Consider the following 22,117-nt stretch of genomic DNA (forward strand, 5'->3'; position numbering starts at 1 on the left):
AAAACCATTTTGTGTTTATCTTTTAAAACAAAAAAGTTATGTCTTTCTTTTGAAAAAGGAAATACGGACACAAATCTGAATTTTAAGCAAATATACAAAATTTCAACCTTATTTTACTCAAAAAGTAGCACATGAAGGTATATTTTTTATTACATATTTGATTTAATCAGGTAAAATGCAATATATATGCAAATTTTCATCAACTTGTAAATACAGGTTCAAAACTGTATCGTATGCCCTTAAGTGCAATTTATAGTTCTTTTCTGGAAATTGTTTATTTAATTTTGTAATTTACTGAAATGGAAACATTACCTCTGTTAAGTGTTGTCTTGACTTCCTCTGATACATGTTTACTGTACATCTTCAATTGCTTCAAGTGTTTAGAATGGAAACTAATACTAAAGGCATTAAACTCAGATATTTAAAAATCATTTTAGATCTGCACTATCAAAAGTGCAATTAATATTGTTATAAAATTAAAAGCCATTTTTTTGGTGGCATTTATAAGTTATAACTATATTTTTATTTCAATTCTAGCTAATCTCTAGGAAAGTAACACTGAAAAGCAGTGAAAAAAAGTTACCGTTTTATTTTATTACCAGTAGGCATGGTGCCTCCAGTAGACATGGTGCCTAAGTCAAGACACATAGTCCTTCAAATATGGTTATTTTATATAAGTGCTTCGCTGTAGATCTGGTAGTGGTTTATTAGTGAAAAGTTGTTTTTAGATATAGTATAATAAATGTTGTGTCTATTGGTTGTAAACATAGTATAAATTATTATGGAGACACTTGTTTTAGTATTTGACTGTTTAATGCTGATTTTACACTTTTGCCTGGTGCTTCACTTATATGTTAAATTATACTTTGGCTGACAATTTATTGGTTATTTTTGCAACATGTTCCCTGTATAATTGAAGCATAAAACCATTTTGCATGCTTTAAATAGGTTTTTCATTATATAGATTGTTTTTATACAACCCTTCTATCACTAACTTGATGTGTATTTACCTTGTTTTCAAAACTTTACTGATTATTAAGAACAGTGGTCTCCATACTCTATATACTAATATAATTGCCATTCCTCCGTGGCTGACTTTGTATGACAATTCTTTAATATAGGTGAAAGTTGCTGGTGATCGGGGCATTTAACATTGGGCATTAGTTTTATGGAATGTCAATTTATTTTTACATATTTTGACCCATTTTGCATTACAAATATTTTGTTTTTCTTATTTCAGTATTTAAATGATCTTGACAGCAAACTTGAATAAATTTACATTTGTTTACATTTAGTGTTTTTGAAAAGTATATATTAACTAGTCATAATTAGTGAAGAAATTTGACAGATTTTATATATTAATGAAAAAATTCTATTCATTATATATAATTAAATTCCACCTAAAAAAATGGACCTTCTAGTACAATGTCAACATAAAACTTTTTACTTACTATTAAATAACAATTTTTAAAATCCAGGCTTATAAATGTTAATTGTCTATATATTCCCATGGTGATTGTTATTTAAATTTTTCTGCAATAGATTGATTTATCTTGCCTTAATAACTGCCTTATTGCCATTATGCCATTGTAGTGCAATACTTCAGTTGTAAAGTGACATAATTTGCCTGAGTGGTTTTGCTTGTTTATTGTTCATTAGATAACTTCAGATGATCTTGAAGAATTTGACCTTAATTTTTCTGCATACAAAATAAAAAGATTTTTTTTTTTAAGAGTTGTAAGGTTCCACTGCATAAGGGAGATCAAATGTTGAAAAGAAAAATGCAAAGAAGGTTTTTCAACCTTATAACTTGTTCCTGAAGGCAATTTTACAGCCATTCAATAATGAAGGAAATATGGTTATTGCATTTCAGGTAATTTAATTGATAACATTTATTCCAGGGTTTAAATGGATACTTTATTGGTACAATTTCTAGCAATGATTTTTACCTCAGGTTTTGGTGATTTTGTGATTCCTTTGTAGTTGTAACTATGCAACATAGTTTTATATTCAATGTTTATCGTGCGTTGTTGTACAATGTAGCATTTATCCTCTTAATAAAGAAATTGTGAAAATGTACTTCTTCATTTTTATGCCCCACCTACAATAGTAGAGGAGCATTATGTTTTCTGGTGTGTGCGTCCATCCGTCTGTTCGTTCGTTCGTCTGTTTGTTTGTTCATCTGTTCGTTCGTTTGTCTGTTCGTCCCTTCGTCTGTTTGTCCTGCTTCAGGTTAAAGTTTTTGGTCAAGGTAATTTTTGATGCAGCTGAAGTCCAATCAACTTGAAACTTAGTACACATGTTCCTTATGATATGATCTTTCTGATTTTTAAGCCAAATTAGACTTTTGACCCTAATTTTATGGTCCACTGAACATAGAAAACGAAAGTGCGAGTTTCAGGTTAAAGTTTTTGGTCAAGGTAGTTTTTGATGGGCTGAAGTCAAATAAACTTGAAACTTAGTACACATGTTCCTTATGATATGCTCTTTCTAATTTTTAAGACAAATAAGACTTTTGACCCCCATTTCACGGTCAACTGAACATAGAAAATGAAGATGTGAGTTTTAGGTTAAAGTTTTTGTTCAAGGTAGTTTTTGATGAAGTTCAAGTCCAATCAACTTGAAACTTTGTACACATGTTCCATATGTTATGATCTTTCTAATTTTAATGCCAAATTAGATTTTTATGCCCCACCTACGATAGTAGAGGGGCATTTTGTTTTCTGGTCTGTGGCTCCGTTCGTCTGTGCGTCCGTCCGTCCGTTCAGGTTAAAGTTTTTGGTCGAGGTAGTTTTTGATAAAGCTGAAGTCCAATCAACTTGAAACTTACTACACTTGTTGCTTATGATATGATCTTACTAATTTTAAAGCCAAATTAGACTTTTGACCCCAATTTCACGTTCCACTGAACATAGAAAATGAAAGTGGGAGTTTCAGGTTAAAGTTTTTGGTCAAGGTAGTTTTTGATGAAGCTGAAGTCCAATCAACTTGAAACTTAGTAAACTTGTTGCTTATGATATAATCTTTTTTTTAAATTTTGAAGCCAAATTAGACTTTTGACCCCAATTTCACGGTCCACTAAACATAGAAAATGAAAGTGGGAGTTTCAGGTTAAAGTTTTTGGTCAAGGTAGTTTTTGATAAAATTGAAGTCCAATCAACTTGAAACTTAGTACATATGTTCCCTATAGTATAATCTTTCTAATTTTTATACCAAATTAGATTTTTACCCAATTTCACGGTCCATGGAACATGGAAAAGGATAGTGCGAGTGGGGCATCCGTGTACTTTGGACACATTTTTGTTTACCCAATTTCACAGTCCATTGAACATGGAAAATGATAGTGCGAGTGGGGCATCCGTGTACTTTGGACACATTCTTGTTTATATTCGTTATGGTACATTTAGTTGATAAACAAAAGTTTTTACCAAGGAAATGTCGACTGTTTTTAAATCTGATCCTTGATGGATTTGTATATTTGTGTCCTTTGGTCAAATAACTTTTTTTTTTTCTTCTTTTTTTTAAGACTTGAAATACATTTATTGAAAATCACCTGGATACAATTTACCTTGTATAACCCAGGGAAGTATACCCAAGGGGCCCTGTGTTTACAATAATCCATCGTCCAGGGATAAACAGTGGACTCTATTATAAAATATTTTTTATTTAATTTTTTTTTTTTACACATTAGTTATACCTTCATATTCATTACACATACTGAGTTTGCATACAAAGGGTTTACTATTCTACATTAGATAAAATACATCAAAAGACAAACTATAATCTACACTAAATAGCTCTTAGTGTTTCAAGTATTTATAATTTCTGGGTTTGAGCATTCCTGATGAAGTTTGATATAGTTGATGAATGAAACCAACCATTGAAAATTTTTTGGTCGTATATTGGTATTACCTTGGCGTTGGCGTCGTCGTCGTCCAAAGACATTTGGTTTTCGCCCTCTCACTTTAGTAAAAGTAAATAGAAATCTATGAAATTTAACCACAAGGTTTATGACCATAAAAGGAAGGTTGGGATTGATTTTGGATGTTTTGGTCCCAACAGTTTAGGAATAAGGGGCCAAAAAGGGCCCAAATAAGCATTTTTCTTGGTTTTCGCACAATAACTTTAGTATAAGTAAACAGAAATCTATGAAATTTTAACATAAGGTCTATGACCACAAAAGGAAGGTTGGGTTTGATTTTGGAAGTTTTGGTCCAAACAGTTCAGGAAATAGGGGCAAAAAACAGGTACCAAATAAGCATTTTTCTTGGTTTTTGCACAATAAATTTAGTATTAGTTCTAGAAATCTATGAAATTTTAACACAAGGTTTATGACCACAAAAGTAAGGTTTGGATTGATTTTGGGTGTTTTGGTCCCAACGTATTAGGGGCCAAAAGGGTCCAAAATTTAACTTTGTTTGATTTTATCAAAAAATTAATTATTGGGGTTCTTTGATATGCCAAATCTAACTGTGTATTCAGATTCTTAATTTTTATATGACCGCAAAAATTAAAAAAATTTTTGGTCGTATATTGGTATGATGTTGGCGTCGTCGTAATTGTCATAGTCGTCCAAATACTTTTAGTTTTCGCACACTAACTTTAGTAAAAGTGAATAGAAATCTATGAAATTTTAACACAAGGTTTATGACCACAAAAGGAAGGTTGGGATTGATTTTGGGAGTTTTGGTCCCAACAGTTTAGGAATTAGGGGCCAAAAAGGGGCCCAAATAAGAATTATTCTTGGTTTTTGCACCATAACTTCAGTATAAGTAAATAGAAATCTATGAAATTTAAACACAAGGCTTATGACCATAAAAGGAAGGTTGGGTTTGATTTTGGGAGGTTTGGTCTCAACAGTTCAGGAATAAGGGTCCCAAAGGGTCCAAAATTGAACTTTGTTTGACTTCATCAAAAATTGAATAATTGGGGTTCTTTGATATGCCGAATCTAACTGTGTATGTAGATTCTTAATTTTTGGTCCCGTTTCAAATTGGTCTACATTAGGTCCAAAGGGTCCAAAATTAAACTTAGTTTGATTTTAACAAAAATTGAATACTTGAGGTTCTTTGATATGCTGAATCTAAAAATGTACTTAGATTTTTGATTATTGGCCCAATTTTTAAGTTGGTCCAAATCGGGGTCCAAAATTAAACTTTGTTTGATTTCATCAAAAATTGAATAATTGGGGTTCTTTGATATGCCAAATCTAACTGTGTATGTAGATTCTTAATTTTTGGTCCCGTTTTCAAATTGGTCTACATTAAAGTCCAAATGGTCCAAAATTAAACTAAGTTTGATTTTAACAAAAATTGAATTCTTGGGCTTTTTTGATACGCTGAATCCAAACATGTACTTTTTTGATTATGGGCCCAGTTTTTAAGTTGGTTCAAATCAGGATCCAAAATTATTATACTAAGTATTGTGTAATAGCAAGAAATTTTCAATTGCACAGTTTTCAGCAATAGCAAGAAATCTTCAATTGCACAGTATTGTGCAATAGCAAGAAATTTTCAATTGCACAGTATTGCGCAATAGCAAGAAATCTTCAATTGCACAGAATTGTGCAATAGCAAGAAATATCTAATTGCACAATATTGTGCAATAGGAAGAAATTTTCAATTGGAGTTATCTTACTTTGTCCAGAATAGTAGTTGAATTAACTTAAATCATTGTTTTATACAATATACAATGTATATTCACTTTTACTATCAACTGATAAATTAAAACAATCTTTACCATTCAGTGATAACAAGCACTTTATTTTACATTTTAATATTTTATGATGTATTTAAATGAGTAGTTATTGTTGCAAACTCCATTAGAAATTTGAATTGAGATCAGTTTTGGAAAAAGGGAAAGAGAGATTTAAAAAAAAATGGCGGGGTGGGCGGGGGGGGGGTGGGTGGGTGTGGTTTGGGTTAAATTTTTCTCATTTCAGATTTCATAAATAAAAAGAAAATTTCTTCAAACATTTTTTTGAGAGGATTAATATTCAACAGCATAGTGAATTGCTCAAAGGCAAACAAAAAAATTTAAGTTCATTAGACCACATTCATTCTGTGTCAGAAACCTATGCTGTGTCAACTATTTAATCACAATCCAAATTTAGAGCTGAATCCAGCTTGAATGTTGTGTCCATACTTGCCCAAACTGTTCAGGGTTCAACCTCTGCGGTCGTATAAAGCTGCGCTCTATAGAGCATCTGGTTAAGCTAAATATAGAAAGTTATGGATTTAATATTGACCGTATATTACCTTTGTGATCTCTCGTTTTGATGGTTAAATCGCAGGTACTAAACCAGATGTAGATTCAAATTTTACCGAAGTGTCTTGTTGCTCTTTTGATAATTCGTTTGATACATTGAATACTGAGGTATATCCCTATCACCCCACCATCGTTTGATACATTGAATACCACTTACTGAGGTATATCCCTATCACTCCACCATCGTTTGATACATTGAATACCACTTACTGAGGTATATCCCTATCACTCCACTGGATTTATTTTTCAACGGTACTATAACTTCTTTGGGTATATAATTGGTAGTGCCTTGCTTTTGTAGTAGTTTTGGAGTATATTGCTTGATTCCATATAAATTTGGCAGTTTCAGTCTATAAAAATCTTTAAAGTTTTGATGTTGACATTTGTGACTAGAGTTAATGTTGGTACTGAAATCTCTCAAAGAATAATATCTTCGGAGTAGGTGTGGGCTTTTAATGCTAAACTCCTTTCAACAACCTATTAACTAGTCATCAAAACAACAATTCATCATTTATTTTTGCCAGTCTTGGGCATTCCACGATACACTATTCTCAATGAAAATCGATTCATAAAGAAAAACAAATAGGATGGCACTGGGTGGTTCACCAAATATTTCACAGTCCACGGTACCGTCCTCTACTACAAAGTTACGCAGAAGCAATAGACAAAAGTAAAATCCACAGCATTGTTGAGACAAGATTAATAAGGATATACAACAAAAAGAAAGATGGTTCAACTGGAAATCAACGCAAGTATACAGTAAACAGCTATAATACATCATCTAGAATCCCGGTCAATGGAGTCAAAACAGACAAATATTCCAAAAATGTCTTACCAACCATACTTTAATTAATTACTAGTAATGAATCAGAACTTGACTCTATTTCTAATAACATTCAAAGATCGCTACAATCAATTGAAGTGTATAAATGGAGTAGCATCTCACCTAATAAAGATAATACAAATGTAACTGGACCTAGAATAACGCAAAACAATATAGAGTAGACCTAAATCTCTCAAACTGTTACTATTTACCTCTGTCTTATATGCAACGATAAAACAGGCAAACGTACTGTTGCTTGTGAACAATGCGATGAATTGATACATTTCAACTGTGCTGTTTTAAAAGACAGTGAGATTAATAAGATAAGAGACAATCCATTTGCCTGTCGCTTATGTATTGAACATAACCTATTATATAGTAATACTGTATTGAAATGGTCCATAACAAGACCTATGTAAAAACACAGCCAAGGAAGTGCTACATTTAAATCAACAAGAACCAGCAATTGAGTTTAAAGAAAAAAACAAAGACCACTCTTCACTCCACCAGAAAAGGGAATGGAAAGAACTCAACAAAATATCCAGATTGTTAAAACCAACAGTAGCATAGTCATATAAACAGAAGAATCGCAATCAAACGACCAAAATATGCTAACAACCTCGAACTCTTTACAGGTAGTTGCGCTAATTAAAATAGCAATAGAACCAGAACAAAGACCAACTGTAAAGAAGAAAAATACCAGCAATCAAAGAAGTTCGAGCCAGATTAAAGGCCAATAAACAAAATCTAAAGATATTGAAGAATTCAAAAATACATATATGAGCGGGAAAACAAACGTTAAGACCGAGACCAGAAAATAAACCTTTTGGAACGAAAAATGGCACTATTAGAAGGTAACATACAAATCAACAGATAAGAACTAATAAACATTTAAATTAATAATCAAACAGGTAACCACACAATAATCGATGTCATTCAATGTCAATATCAGCTCCTCTCCAACAACATTCGGGCTTTAGAACAGCAAATGTCTCAGCACATATCGATCACTACTGCATTGACAACACAAATTGCAATGTAACTGCAACAGTCTGTTTCATCAAGGAACAAAGTGCCACCGGTAGCTATCCATCTGGGCTGGTACCACAACTAGCTCCATACATACAAGGACACTCACAAATATATCATCAACATCCGATATATTATTATACTGCTCAACCAGCTATGCCGTCATGACTATTCAATCAATTTCATGTTCCGTAAGATACTAACTTTGCATTCCATCCTACTTAAGAATTTGCCAACTCGAATCTAGCCCTCCATAATCATAATAAATACATCGTAGTACTCATGGTTATCCAAGCAGAAATCATCTAAAACCAACAGTTACACAAGCTTCATATCAGTCCTAAAACAGACATACGAACGGGCACATTCCACCTACCAGCAAGCCAATCTACAAAGGTCATCTCAATGCCAGCAAATGAGAAAAACAACCAATCAAGGACGACTCAACATATCAATAAAAACATATCTATCAATATATTTGAAAAAAACAACAAGAAAATACTTAACATGTATTGTATTAATAAGATTAACGGTACCAATTTTTCTGCAAATACATGCTCTGATGGACAAAACAAAATGGTGCATAAAAAATGTAAGTACTCAACACATACCAATAAGAAATTAGACAGCCCACAACAATAATTAAGCAATCAGAATTAACCATAACTCCAGTGATAATTGAGAACGTTTAAATGTCGACTTAAACCGTACAATAAGTAGTACAATAAGTAGTACAGTAGTACAATAAGTAGTACAATAAGTAGTACAATAAGTAGTACAATAAGTATACAATGAGTAGTACAATAGTACAATAAGTATACAATAAGTAGTACAATAAGTAGTACAATAAGTAGTACAATAAGTAGTACAATGAGTAGTACAATAAGTAGTACAATAAGTAGTACAATAAGTAGTACAATAAGTAGTACAATAAGTAGTACAATAAGTAGTTCAATAAGTAGTACAATAAGTATACAATGAGTAGTACAATAAGTAGTACAATAGGTAGTACAATAAGTAGTACAATAAGTATACAATGAGTAGTACAATAAGTAGTACAATAAGTAGTGCAATAAGTAGTACAGTAGTACAATAAGTAGTACAATAAGTATACAATGAGTAGTACAATAGTACAATAAGTATACAATAAGTAGTACAATAAGTAGTACAATAAGTAGTACAATAAGTAGTACAATGAGTAGTACAATAAGTAGTACAATAAGTAGTACAATAAGTATACAATGAGTAGTACAATGAGTAGTACAATGAGTAGTACAATGAGTAGTACAATAAATAGTACAATAAGTAGTACAATAAGTAGTACAATAATAAAATTGAGAAAGGAAATGGTGAATATGTCAAAGCGACAACCACCCGACCATAGAGCAAACAACAGCCGAAGGCAACCAATGGGTCTTCAATGTAGCGAGAATTCCCGCACCCGTAGGTGTCCTTCAGCTGGCCCCTAAAATATGCATAATAGTACAGTGATAATGGACGTCATACTAAACTCCGAATTATACACAAGAAACTAAAATTTAAAATCATACAAGACTAACAAAAGGCCAGAGGCTCCTGACTTGGGACAGGCGCAAAATTGCGGCGGGGTTAAACATGTTTATGAGATCTCAACCCTCCCCCTATACCTCTAGCCAATGTAGAAAAGTAAAAGAATAACAATAAGTATACAATGAGTAGTACAATAAGTAGTACAATAAGTATACAATAAGTAGTACAATAAGTAGTACAATAAGTAGTACAGTAGTACAATAAGTAGTACAATAAGTATACAATAAGTAGTACAGTAGTACAATAAGTATACAATAAGTAGTACAATAAGTAGTACAATAAGTAGTACAATAAGTAGTACAATAAGTAGTACAATAAGTAGTACAGTAAGTAGTACAGTAGTACAATAAGTATACAATAAGTAGTACAATAAGTAGTACAATAAGTAGTACAATAAGTATACAATGAGTAGTACAATAGTACAATAAGTATACAATAAGTAGTACAATGAGTAGTACAATAAGTAAACAATAAGTAGTACAATAAGTAGTACAGTAAGTAGTACAATAAGTAGTACAATAAGTAGAACAGTAGTACAATAAGTAGTACAATAAGTAGTACAATAAGTAGTACAATAAGTAGTACAGTAGTACAATAAGTAGTACAATAAGTAGTACAATAAGTAGTACAATAAGTAGTACAATAAGTATACAATGAGTAGTACAATAGTACAATAAGTATACAATGAGTAGTACAATAAGTAGTACAATAAGTAGTACAATAAGTAGTACAATAAGTAGTACAGTAAGTATACAATGAGTAGTACAATAAGTAGTACAGTAAGTAGTACAATAAGTAGTACAATAAGTAGTACAGTAAGTATACAATGAGTAGTACAATAAGTATACAATGAGTAGTACAATAGTACAATAAGTATACAATGAGTAGTACAATAAGTAGTACAATAAGTAGTACAATAAGTAGTACAATAAGTAGTACAGTAAGTATACAATGAGTAGTACAATAAGTAGTACAGTAAGTAGTACAATAAGTAGTACAATAAGTAGTACAGTAGTACAATAAGTAGTACAATAAGTAGTTCAATAAGTAGTACAATAAGTATACAATGAGTAGTACAATAGTACAATAAGTAGTACAATAAGTATACAATGAGTAGTACAATAAGTAGTACAATAAGTAGTACAATAAGTAGTACAATAAGTATACAATAAGTAGTACAATAGTACAATAAGTATACAATAAGTATACAATGAGTAGTACAGTAGTACAATAAGTATACAATAAGTAGTACAATAAGTAGTACAATAAGTATACAATGAGTAGTACAATAGTACAATAAGTAGTACAATAAGTATACAATAAGTAGTACAATAGTACAATAAGTAGTACAATAAGTATACAATGAGTAGTACAGTAGTACAATAAGTATACAATAAGTAGTACAATAAGTAGTACAATAAGTATACAATGAGTAGTACAATAGTACAATAAGTATACAATGAGTAGTACAATGAGTAGTACAATAAGTATACAATAAGTAGTACAATAAGTAGTACAGTAAGTAGTACAATAAGTAGTACAATAAGTAGTACAGTAGTACAATAAGTAGTACAGTAGTACAATAAGTAGTACAATAAGTAGTACAATAAATAGTACAATAAGTATACAATGAGTAGTACAATAGTACAATAAGTATACAATGAGTAGTACAATAAGTAGTACAATGAGTAGTACAATAAGTATACAATAAGTAGTACAATAAGTAGTACAGTAAGTAGTACAGTAAGTAGTACAATAAGTAGTACAGTTGTACAATAAGTAGTACACTAAGTAGTACAATAAGTATACAATAAGTAGTACAATAAGTAGTACAGTAAGTAGTACAATAAGTAGTACAATAAGTAGTACAGTAGTACAATAAGTAGTACAATGAGTAGTACAATAAGTATACAATAAGTAGTACAATAAGTAGTACAATAAGTATACAATGAGTAGTACAATAGTACAATAAGTATACAATGAGTAGTACAATAGTACAATAAGTATACAATAAGTAGTACAATAAGTAGTACAATAAGTAGTACAATAAGTAGTACAGTAGTACAATAAGTATACAATAAGTAGTACAATAAGTAGTACAATAAGTAGTACAATAAGTAGTACAGTAGTACAATAAGTATACAATAAGTAGTACAATAGTACAATAAGTAGTACAATAAGTATACAATGAGTAGTACAGTAGTACAATAAGTAGTACAGTAGTACAATAAGTATACAATGAGTAGTACAATAAGTAGTACAATAAGTAGTACAATAAGTAGTGCAGTAGTACAATAAGTATACAATAAGTAGTACAATAGTACAATAAGTAGTACAATAAGTATACAATGAGTAGTACAGTAGTACAATAAGTAGTACAGTAGTACAATAAGTAGTACAATAAGTAGTACAATAAGTAGTACAATAAGTAGTACAATAAGTATACAATGAGTAGTACAATAGTACAATAAGTATACAATGAGTAGTACAATGAGTAGTACAATAAGTATACAATAAGTAGTACAATAAGTAGTACAGTAAGTAGTACAATAAGTAGTACAATAAGTAGTACAGTAGTACAATAAGTAGTACAATAAGTAGTACAATAAGTATACAATAAGTATACAATGAGTAGTACAATAGTACAATAAGTATACAATGAGTAGTACAATGAGTAGTACAATAAGTATACAATAAGTAGTACAATAAGTAGTACAGTAAGTAGTACAATAAGTAGTACAGTAGTACAATAAGTAGTACAATAAGTAGTACAATAAGTATACAATGAGTAGTACAATAGTACAATAAGTATACAATGAGTAGTACAATGAGTAGTACAATAAGTATACAATAAGTAGTACAATAAGTAGTACAGTAAGTAGTACAATAAGTAGTACAATAAGTAGTACAGTAGTACAATAAGTAGTACAATAAGTAGTACAATAAGTATACAATAAGTATACAATGAGTAGTACAATAGTACAATAAGTAGTACAATGAGTAGTACAATAAGTATACAATAAGTAGTACAATAAGTAGTACAGTAAGTAGTACAATAAGTAGTACAATAAGTAGTACAATAGTACAAATAGTAGTACAATAAGTATACAATGAGTAGTACAGTAGTACAATAAGTAGTACAATAAGTAGTACAGTAAGTAGTACAATAAGTAGTACAATAAGTAGTACAGTAGTACAATAAGTAGTACAATAAGTAGTACAATAAGTATACAATAAGTAGTACAATTAGTAGTACAGTAAGTAGTACAATAAGTAGTACAATAAGTAGTACAGTAGTACAATAAGTAGTACAATAAGTAGTACAGTAGTACAATAAGTATACAATAAGTAGTACAATAAGTAGTACAATAAGTATACAATGAGTAGTACAATAGTACAATAAGTAGTACAGTAAGTAGTACAATAAGTAGTACAATAAGTAGTACAATAAGTAGTACAATAAGTAGTACAATAAGTATACAATGAGTAGTACAATAGTACAATAAGTATACAATGAGTAGTACAATGAGTAGTACAATAAGTATACAATAAGTAGTACAATAAGTAGTACAGTAAGTAGTACAATAAGTAGTACAGTAGTACAATAAGTAGTACAATAAGTAGTACAATAAGTATACAATAAGTAGTACAATAAGTAGTACAGTAAGTAGTACAATAAGTAGTACAATAAGTAGTACAGTAGTACAATAAGTAGTACAATGAGTAGTACAATAAGTATACAATAAGTAGTACAATAAGTAGTACAATAAGTATACAATGAGTAGTACAATAGTACAATAAGTATACAATAAGTAGTACAATAAGTAGTACAATGAGTAGTACAATGAGTAGTACAATAAGTAGTACAATAAGTAGTACAATAAGTAGTACAGTAGTACAATAAGTATACAATAAGTAGTACAATAGTACAATAAGTAGTACAATAAGTATACAATGAGTAGTACAATGAGTAGTACAATAAGTAGTACAATAAGTAGTACAATAAGTAGTACAATGAGTAGTACAATAAGTAGTACAATAAGTAGTACAATAAGTAGTACAGTAGTACAATAAGTATACAATAAGTAGTACAATAGTACAATAAGTAGTACAATAAGTATACAATGAGTAGTACAGTAGTACAATAAGTAGTACAGTAGTACAATAAGTAGAACAATAAGTAGTACAATAAGTAGTACAATAAGTAGTACAATAAGTAGTACAGTAGTACAATAAGTAGTACAATAAGTAGTACAATAAGTAGTACAATAAGTATACAATGAGTAGTACAATAGTACAATAAGTAGTACCATAAGTATACAATAAGTAGTAGCACCTATGCCGAATGAAACTATAAAGGAATCAACTTAAATTGTTCATCTAGAAGAAAATTCAAACAAGCAAATGACAGGAAACAATCAAGATGCAGCTTCCATCTCGATCTTTTAAGAAAAATACAGTCCAGTCTTTTCGTAAAAGGACAGCATGTGCATCAGTATACCGACTTCTGTGAGATCTTTCGCGTAATGCTGAATTTCACAAAAGACCACTTAGGCTCTTATTTGGTGTTTGTTCTCAACAGCAAGAATAAAACTATTAGATCACTAACTATGCGTCAATATATGTCCGGAAGATCTACAACCGTTCTTTACCGAAATAGTTGAAATTTTAGAGATGTTAACCCTACCTTTCTTTCTAGAATTATTTGAGAAAGAAGTATATAAAAATAGAATGAAACGAAACAGGCAGAAGTAGAACTGATTTGTCCAAATTTTAGAACCGAAATGGAAGACCTATGTCATGTGTTAACAGCTTGTTCATTGTATATGAACATCAGGATAGTATTATATACTTGAAGTTGAGTATTATATTTTTAAAAAAATATTTGCCAACTCATTTCAGTAACCGTGATGAATATGTACACTTATAGTAGACTGTCAGAACTTTTCAAATCTCAGAAATACTTGGAAATAATGAAAACATGTCCAGAATATACTGTAATGAAAGTCACAAAACGATATAATCCACCAAGATATAACGCTTTGGTCTCACAGCTCCTCATTAAGACACCAATTACAACATTTACCACCATGTGTCTGTATGAAAAATATTAAAAGCTAAGTGTGTACAGTATTTGCCAAGGCCGTAACTATCATTGAGGCAAGTGAGGCAATTGCTTCACTAAAATTTCGACACTGATTTATTTTTTATGATATTTAAATACGAAATATAATAGTCACTTGTTGTTCTGTCACAACCTTAATTTCTATAAATTGTCATAATTCCTTTCAAATTATTCTTCCTGTATATAACTCAGCATCCCAACGGGTAATGTTCATTCTTGATTACATTAACCTAGTAGCGAAACTCATCATGAATATCTGGTTAAAACAGATTTATTCTAAGACTCCAGGGACTTAGGAATATAACAGAATAACTGAAATCCATGACTTAACAGAAGTAACCATGACATTGACAATACGACGAGGGATATAACAGAACAACTGAAATCCATGACTTAACAGAAGTAACCATGACATTGACAATACGACGGATGCAGCAGGTGATGACTTATTCATTGTTAAGTCTGTAATCTATTCTGTGGTTTATTGATAATGATTCATGTACCTTGTTTAGCTAGTTGCTTCTTGTTTAGGTGTTCCTCATGATTCAGTAAAATGTGACCTTTAAAGAACTCCTCTTTTTAAGAGGTGTTTGTGGTGATTCTTTTATACCCTGTATTTGTAGCTCTCTTGTTTAGGTGTTCTCTAGTGTTCTTTTATACCCTGTATTTGTAGCTCTCTTGTTTAGATGTTCTCTGATATTCTTCAATACCATGTATTTGTAGCTCTCTTGTTTATGTGTTCTTTTATACCCTGTATTTGAAACTTATTTCTTAACATACTCATGAAGTGTTGACAAACTGACATTTAACGTGACCTTCAGACATAGACATCCCGATAAGATTGAAACAGAGAATCTAGTAAACCAAACATTATATCAATGAGTTTGCTGCTGACAACAAGATTATTTAATTTCTATTTTTTATTAATAAAACATATAAATAATTTGGCCCTTGGAAGTCAAGTACTGCACAAAGGGAAATTTAGCTCCAGGCCCTGTCGACGGCACTTGGTATAGATGGACCAAGCCCCATGGACATGGACCCTCCGTCAACCAACCGGAACCAGATGAGCTCCTATAAGGGTATGAAGCGTTGCTCCATCTCATAGCAGGTGGCTACGATAAAGGGGGTTAGATTGACGGTGGAGAGAGAAATAAATGTAGATGTATTACATTTAATGAATTGGGGGAAATGAGAAATTAGACCAGTGGTCAATTTCGAAAGGGTCCAAAAAGTCAGGTGTGAAACAGCTGAGTGACCCCAAGGTAATAAATGTGAAAAGTTGGGTAATGGAATGAATTAACCTTCAACTACACTGTGGAATTCCATGAAACACAATTTAAGCTGTGCATAGTTTAATGATATAACATACACACAACTGACCAGTTCATGAAAATAAAATGAGCAAGAGTTATTCTTAATGCTACATAAATTTACATACATATATTTTTAGATGGTGACGTTCCCTTGTCACCATCTTACGGTGTTTATATATCTCAACTTGTACGATTCGCTCGTGTATGTTTTAGATTTTAACGAGAGAAGTTTATGTATTACTGAAAAATTATTACACCAGGGTTTTAAATATCACAAACTAGTAAAAACATTTACTAAATTTTATCATCAGTATAAGGACATCATTCGGAAATATAGCTCAACATGCAGACTTCTTATACGTTCAGGTATTTCACATCCAATTTTTTATGGAAATATTCTTTATAAAGCGCAAAGGTGTCAGTATTCACCTCAAAAACTAACAAAAGCTTTGCATAGACTTATTAAGAAGGGATATAGTTACGATACTGTTGTCAGGTCATTAAAGATTGCATATTTTGGCGTTAATATTGATTCACTTGATTCGTCTTTGCATCGGAACTAAACACATTTATTCAAATACCAGTTGTTGGCATGATACGGGTTATGTTCTTATCATATATGTTATGATGGTATGATACTAAACCCCTAACGGGAAGGATTGTGCCTAATGTTCATATGATGAAATCATAATCTTTCAGTCAGTTTAATTGAAGTCTGGAGCTGGCATGTCAGTTAACTGCTAGTAGTCTGTTAATTATGTATTATTGTCATTTTGTTTATTTTCTTTGGTTACATCTTCTGACATCAGACTCGGACTTCTCTTGAACTGAATTTGAATGTGCGTATTGTTATGCGTTTACTTTTCTACATTGGCTAGAGTTATAGGGGGAGGGTTGAGATCTCACAAACATGTTTAACCCCGCCGCATTTTTGCGCCTGTCCCAAGTCAGGAACCTCTGGCCTTTGTTATTCTTGTATTATTTTAATGTTAGTTTCTTGTGTACAATTTGGAAATTAGTATGGCGTTCATCATCACTGAACTAGTATATATTTGTTTAGGGGCCAGCTGAAGGACGCCTCCGGGTGCGGGAATTTCTCGCTACATTGAAGACCTATTGGTGACCTTCTGCTGTTGTTTTTTTCTATGGTCGGGTTGTTGTCTCTTTGGCACATTCCCCATTTCCATTCTCAATTTTATATTATAATAAACGTAATTTCTGTTAGAAAGATTTTAACTGTTACACATTTGTTGTTGTGCATTCTTAATAGAAGATTTATCTGTTCTTATATAGCGACAATAACTATCAGAACTCCATCTACCCAATGTTTTTATTAAGTGATCTTCAACATTAGCTTTTCCAGCACTGGTTGCTGCACCTATACGAAAGGAATGACCATTATATAGCGCTGCTTGGTATCCGCAGGCTTCTAATATTTTTTTTTAATTTGTAATAAAATATTTTCTTTCTGAAGCTGAAAAATTTTCATTAATGAACAATGGATCTGAAAGTGCACATTTCCCTTTAACTGATCTTATTTGTAAGTAGTTCTTTAAAGTTGTATAGGATATTGTTTAGCCAATGCAATTGTATATCAATGTCTTTCCTAAAAGGATCTGTTTTAGACTGCTTTAGGTGAAAAATTGCAAAATCTTCGTAAAATGTAACATCAGAAACACATAAATTAGATTTTGAATCAAAGTTAGATGCACTATCTACAGTAAATTCACCACAACGTAAAAAACCACGAAATGCTACAATACAAACAATTTCCAGCATTAAGTCTATAAATTCTGAAAAAAGCCTCTCTTCAGTTTTACACACATTTGCTTTAGTATGTCAGAAGTAATTGGAAATCTTGGCCTAACTGACTGTTTCTGTAAACGTTTAACCGACTTTAGATATAAAGATAGTCGAACCATTGATGTATGGTCCCTGTCTGATGATTGAAACGGTGAGGGAATGTTGTCTTTGAGACACATGTATCTAATACCACAAATATACAACTTAATAGTAGAATATTGTAATTTCAGAATTTGAAAACAATGACTACGAAATAATTAAAAGTTCTTCAGATATGGGAGGTAATTTTTTCCCAATCAGGTTGACCCCATTTAAAAGTAGAAATGTTTTGAAATGGTTATATCCTGTCTTATAAACAGCTCTTGTCCTCATAGTTACTGCATTATGCCATAGTTTGTTGACTGCGTTTGTTAAGACCATATTACTTCTGACACATTTGGGCATATATGAGGGTTCTGCTCTGCCTGGGGCCAGTTTTCGGAAGCGAGTCATCTGAAAACGAGAAAAAGCATCAAAAATTTGGTTTATATGACCAGGTACATGTTTAGCATTAAAATGAAAATTAAACTGAGCTGCACACCGTGTAAATTGACGCATAGGTTTCATAATTTCTAAACATTTAGAGCGTCCCTTTCTGACAATAGCAACAGTAGCTTCATTATCACACCAACATGATATCTTTTTACAGGGCTAGAGGTGGCCCCACAACAATGCTGCTACTATACTAAGGTATAAATCAAGGAACGCCATTTACAAATTTTCAGTTAAAGTAGGTAAATTAACAGGCCAATAAGGAGAGAACCATTTGCCTTGGAAATATCCCCTAAAGCCTATTGTAGAAGCAGCATCTGTATATAATTCAAAGTCATAACTGGATGTGAAATAACAATCATGGAACATTCCAAATTGACAAAAATCCTAATCAAAATTCTAAATCTACCTTACATTCTTTAGTTAAATTTACAAATTCATTTAAATGTTTAACAGTAGTTGACAAATTAATAAGGTATGACAACAAAAATCTGCCAGGTAAAATAACTATTATGGCAAAATTAAAATGTCTCAACAACTGTAATAACTGTCTCTTTGTACAAGATGATTTTGACAACAATTTGGAAATAAACTCACATATTCTCTGTACTTTAATATTTGGAAGTCTTGCGTCCATTTTGTTTGAATCTAAAATAATACCTAAATGCTCTAGACAAGTAACTAGTCCTTCAGTCCTGTGTTTGGCTATTGGAATATTTAAACGTTTAAAAATTGTCATCATTATAGCCATACTTCTTTCACCATCTTCACTTGGGTGATCAATAGTAAGAAAATCATCAAGTAGATGTAAAATGTTCTTAATCTTATAATTTTTCTCTGCAATATGGCAAATTGCTTGTGATACATTGTCATGTGGAGATGAAAGATCTAAACGTTTCTTCCCAAAGTATTTTCCTTCAGCAACACCAAGTGGACTAACTCTATAATTTGCAAAAGGTACGAAATGAAAAGGTCCATGTACAAAGCCTTTTTTGCATTCAGTTTTAATTAACTCTGATACAACTTTAACTTGAGTGAGACCTTACAGAAAAATTATGTTTACACTTTTTAGATTCTGAAATTTCTCCTTGAACTAAACAATCAAAACCCTGTCTCAGAACATTACATAGATATAATACAAAATTCTCAGGATGTGATGATAACTCTTCCTCCAATTTATCAACATTTATTGGTGTTGAAGCTTCACGCAAGAAAATTTTCCTTGGATAGTCATCCTGAATTTGGTTTCTCCGATTTATTCCCCTTAGAGGACATAGAAGATGTTGAAGAATTAACAGGCACATTGCTATTGGATTTCCTACAGGTTGTGGCACCATGGTCTGTTTTACGACATTTTGTACACTGGTGGAGTAGATAACACACTTTCCTATAACAACCTTTGGGATTATTGAAATTATTGCACATTTCCCGACCTTCGTGAAATACTCTTGAACGACCTTGCTTGTCTACCGATTGTAGGTTACTAGATGGAGATGATATTGAAGAACGATTTTCAACCTGGACTGATGATTGCAATGGGCAGTATTGTGTCGCATGATCAATTAAATTACAGATTTTACACACATTTACTGAGGCTCCTGCTGTAATCAATGAACTGATATCACGGTCGGGGAGACTCCAATCAACTTTAATCTGTTTCTCTCTCAAGAGAGCTGCAGCTTTAGCGGAAAATATTTTATGGTGATCATAAAATTTAAGGCCATGGAAATTATGGATGTTGATTATGTCGGCTTCGTAAGCATTTAGTTCCTCCCTACGTTCTGGATATGCATTACACATTATCCTTTTGAATTTCCCAAAAGCTTGGATGAATTCTTGGATGGAAAGATGACTATTTAATCTAGGATCGGGTTTGTTTGCCATGTTGACGTGCAACCCATCGGCAATTATTGAATTGGTCAGAGGATCTTCAAAATTAGGAATGAGGGGAGCGCCTAAATTAACGTCCTTACCCTCAATAATATTCTTCTGTACCGATGGTGCCACAATATCTACGTTGGAATATGAATCCGATCGAACACCTGTCGCACCCGGTGTAATGGACGAGTATCCTAATGAGGGTGGTATTTGCCAGCTTTGTATGGCTCCATTCCCTATGAGTGGTGCGTCCTCTGCGTTTCTGTTGTGGTACCACTGGGCAAGATCAAATTTCTTCAAAGAACTGCTTTAGTGCTTTTTTGGTTAGCAATAAGGCTGACTGTCTGTTGGAGACCAGACGCGCATTGTGCTACGGACTGCGACACAATGCTGAAGAATTGCATAATGACAGCCATGTTGTTGCCACCGACGCTGTCGAACTGCTCACTTCCGGTTGAGTCGTTGACATTGTTCCGCGAACTACTCTCATCAGCTGTTTGATAACGCAATCCGTCTGTCACATTTGCGGTACTGTCTGAGGCACACGCTGAGGCTGAGGCAATCCCGGAGTGTTGTGCTATAGAATTCGGTACGGCACGTTCTGGATCACTTACAGCTTCCTAGTTCTGGGCAATATTAACATTGCCATTTTGGCGATCTTTATTTTCTAAATAAAATTGTTTAAGAACGGTTTTAGCAATATTTTTGGGTACAACAATCCCCAGCTGATGTAGTTTTATCCTCAGTTGCTGTGACGTCCAATTGTCTGGATTATTAAGGTCCAAATGTCTATTTTAATACGGCTGATTCCTTATATTACGTCTTGAAGCCATATATTATTATGAAAAGTTCAATATATTTGTATTTACGGGAAAGTTCTTTCAAATTGCTATACGGTGAACGGAATGTTAAAATTTTAACAATTTCAAAACACGAAGTTCCTTTTGTAAAATAATCGCAAAGATCCAATATTGAAAGATATTTAGCAGTCTAGTTCGCACTCACATATATGAGGATAAACACAAATGTCCAATTGCAATATTGCAATAATATACGGATATTAACACCTAGTTAATATTCTGCTTAAAACGATATTTTGTAACTTTATGACAACTAGTGTTTGACTTTCCCTGTCAGCAGCAAAACTCAAAATGACCAACTACCTAGCATCCTTGGGAAATTTGAGAATGGAATATATCACTCCTTGCCTTATAACCAAATAAGGAGTGATCATGTAGTCAGAGGATTGTCAGTACCAAACCTGTGCTACACCCATGCAGACTATGATCGGTCATTAAATAAACAACGCTTATATTTACATAATATAAGCTTCTACTTTTGCAAAAAAAGGAATAGCGATACTGAAGGTAAAAAAAAGAATAATATACAATTCTGGCCCGTTGAAAAGGTGAATATCCAAAATTGTCAACACGAGAAGGTTATTTCATTGAGGGCGCAGCCCGAAGTGAAATAACTTTTACGGGATGACAATTTTGGATATTTATCGCTTCTAAGGGGACACAATTGTTTTATTATACCGAACTAACAGTGGAAGGGCATTTTGAATCAATGTTAAAGCACTTACCCTTACTTTAGTCAGTAACAAACACAAGTTGACGTTCAAAAATACATGTAATTTGTGTCTTAGAATTCTCGTATGTACAACAAAGGTAGATTCTTTTTGTAAAATATTGATGGCCATGAAAAGAACCGTTATTAGAGATATCATCGGCACAAGATGCACGTCGAAAGCCTTATTTTCTCTTCTCTCGATCA

The 22,117-nt window shown here is 32.2% G+C and overlaps 1 pseudogene; it reads right to left on the reverse strand.

The window, feature by feature from the left end:
- Positions 1-17,361: 17,361 nt before the first annotated feature.
- LOC143073752 (uncharacterized) lies at positions 17,362-20,990 on the reverse strand (annotated as a pseudogene).
- Positions 20,991-22,117: the final 1,127 nt, after the last annotated feature.

Source organism: Mytilus galloprovincialis, chromosome 4 (genome assembly GCF_965363235.1).
Source record: "Mytilus galloprovincialis chromosome 4, xbMytGall1.hap1.1, whole genome shotgun sequence".
Lineage (NCBI taxonomy): Eukaryota > Metazoa > Mollusca > Bivalvia > Mytilida > Mytilidae > Mytilus > Mytilus galloprovincialis.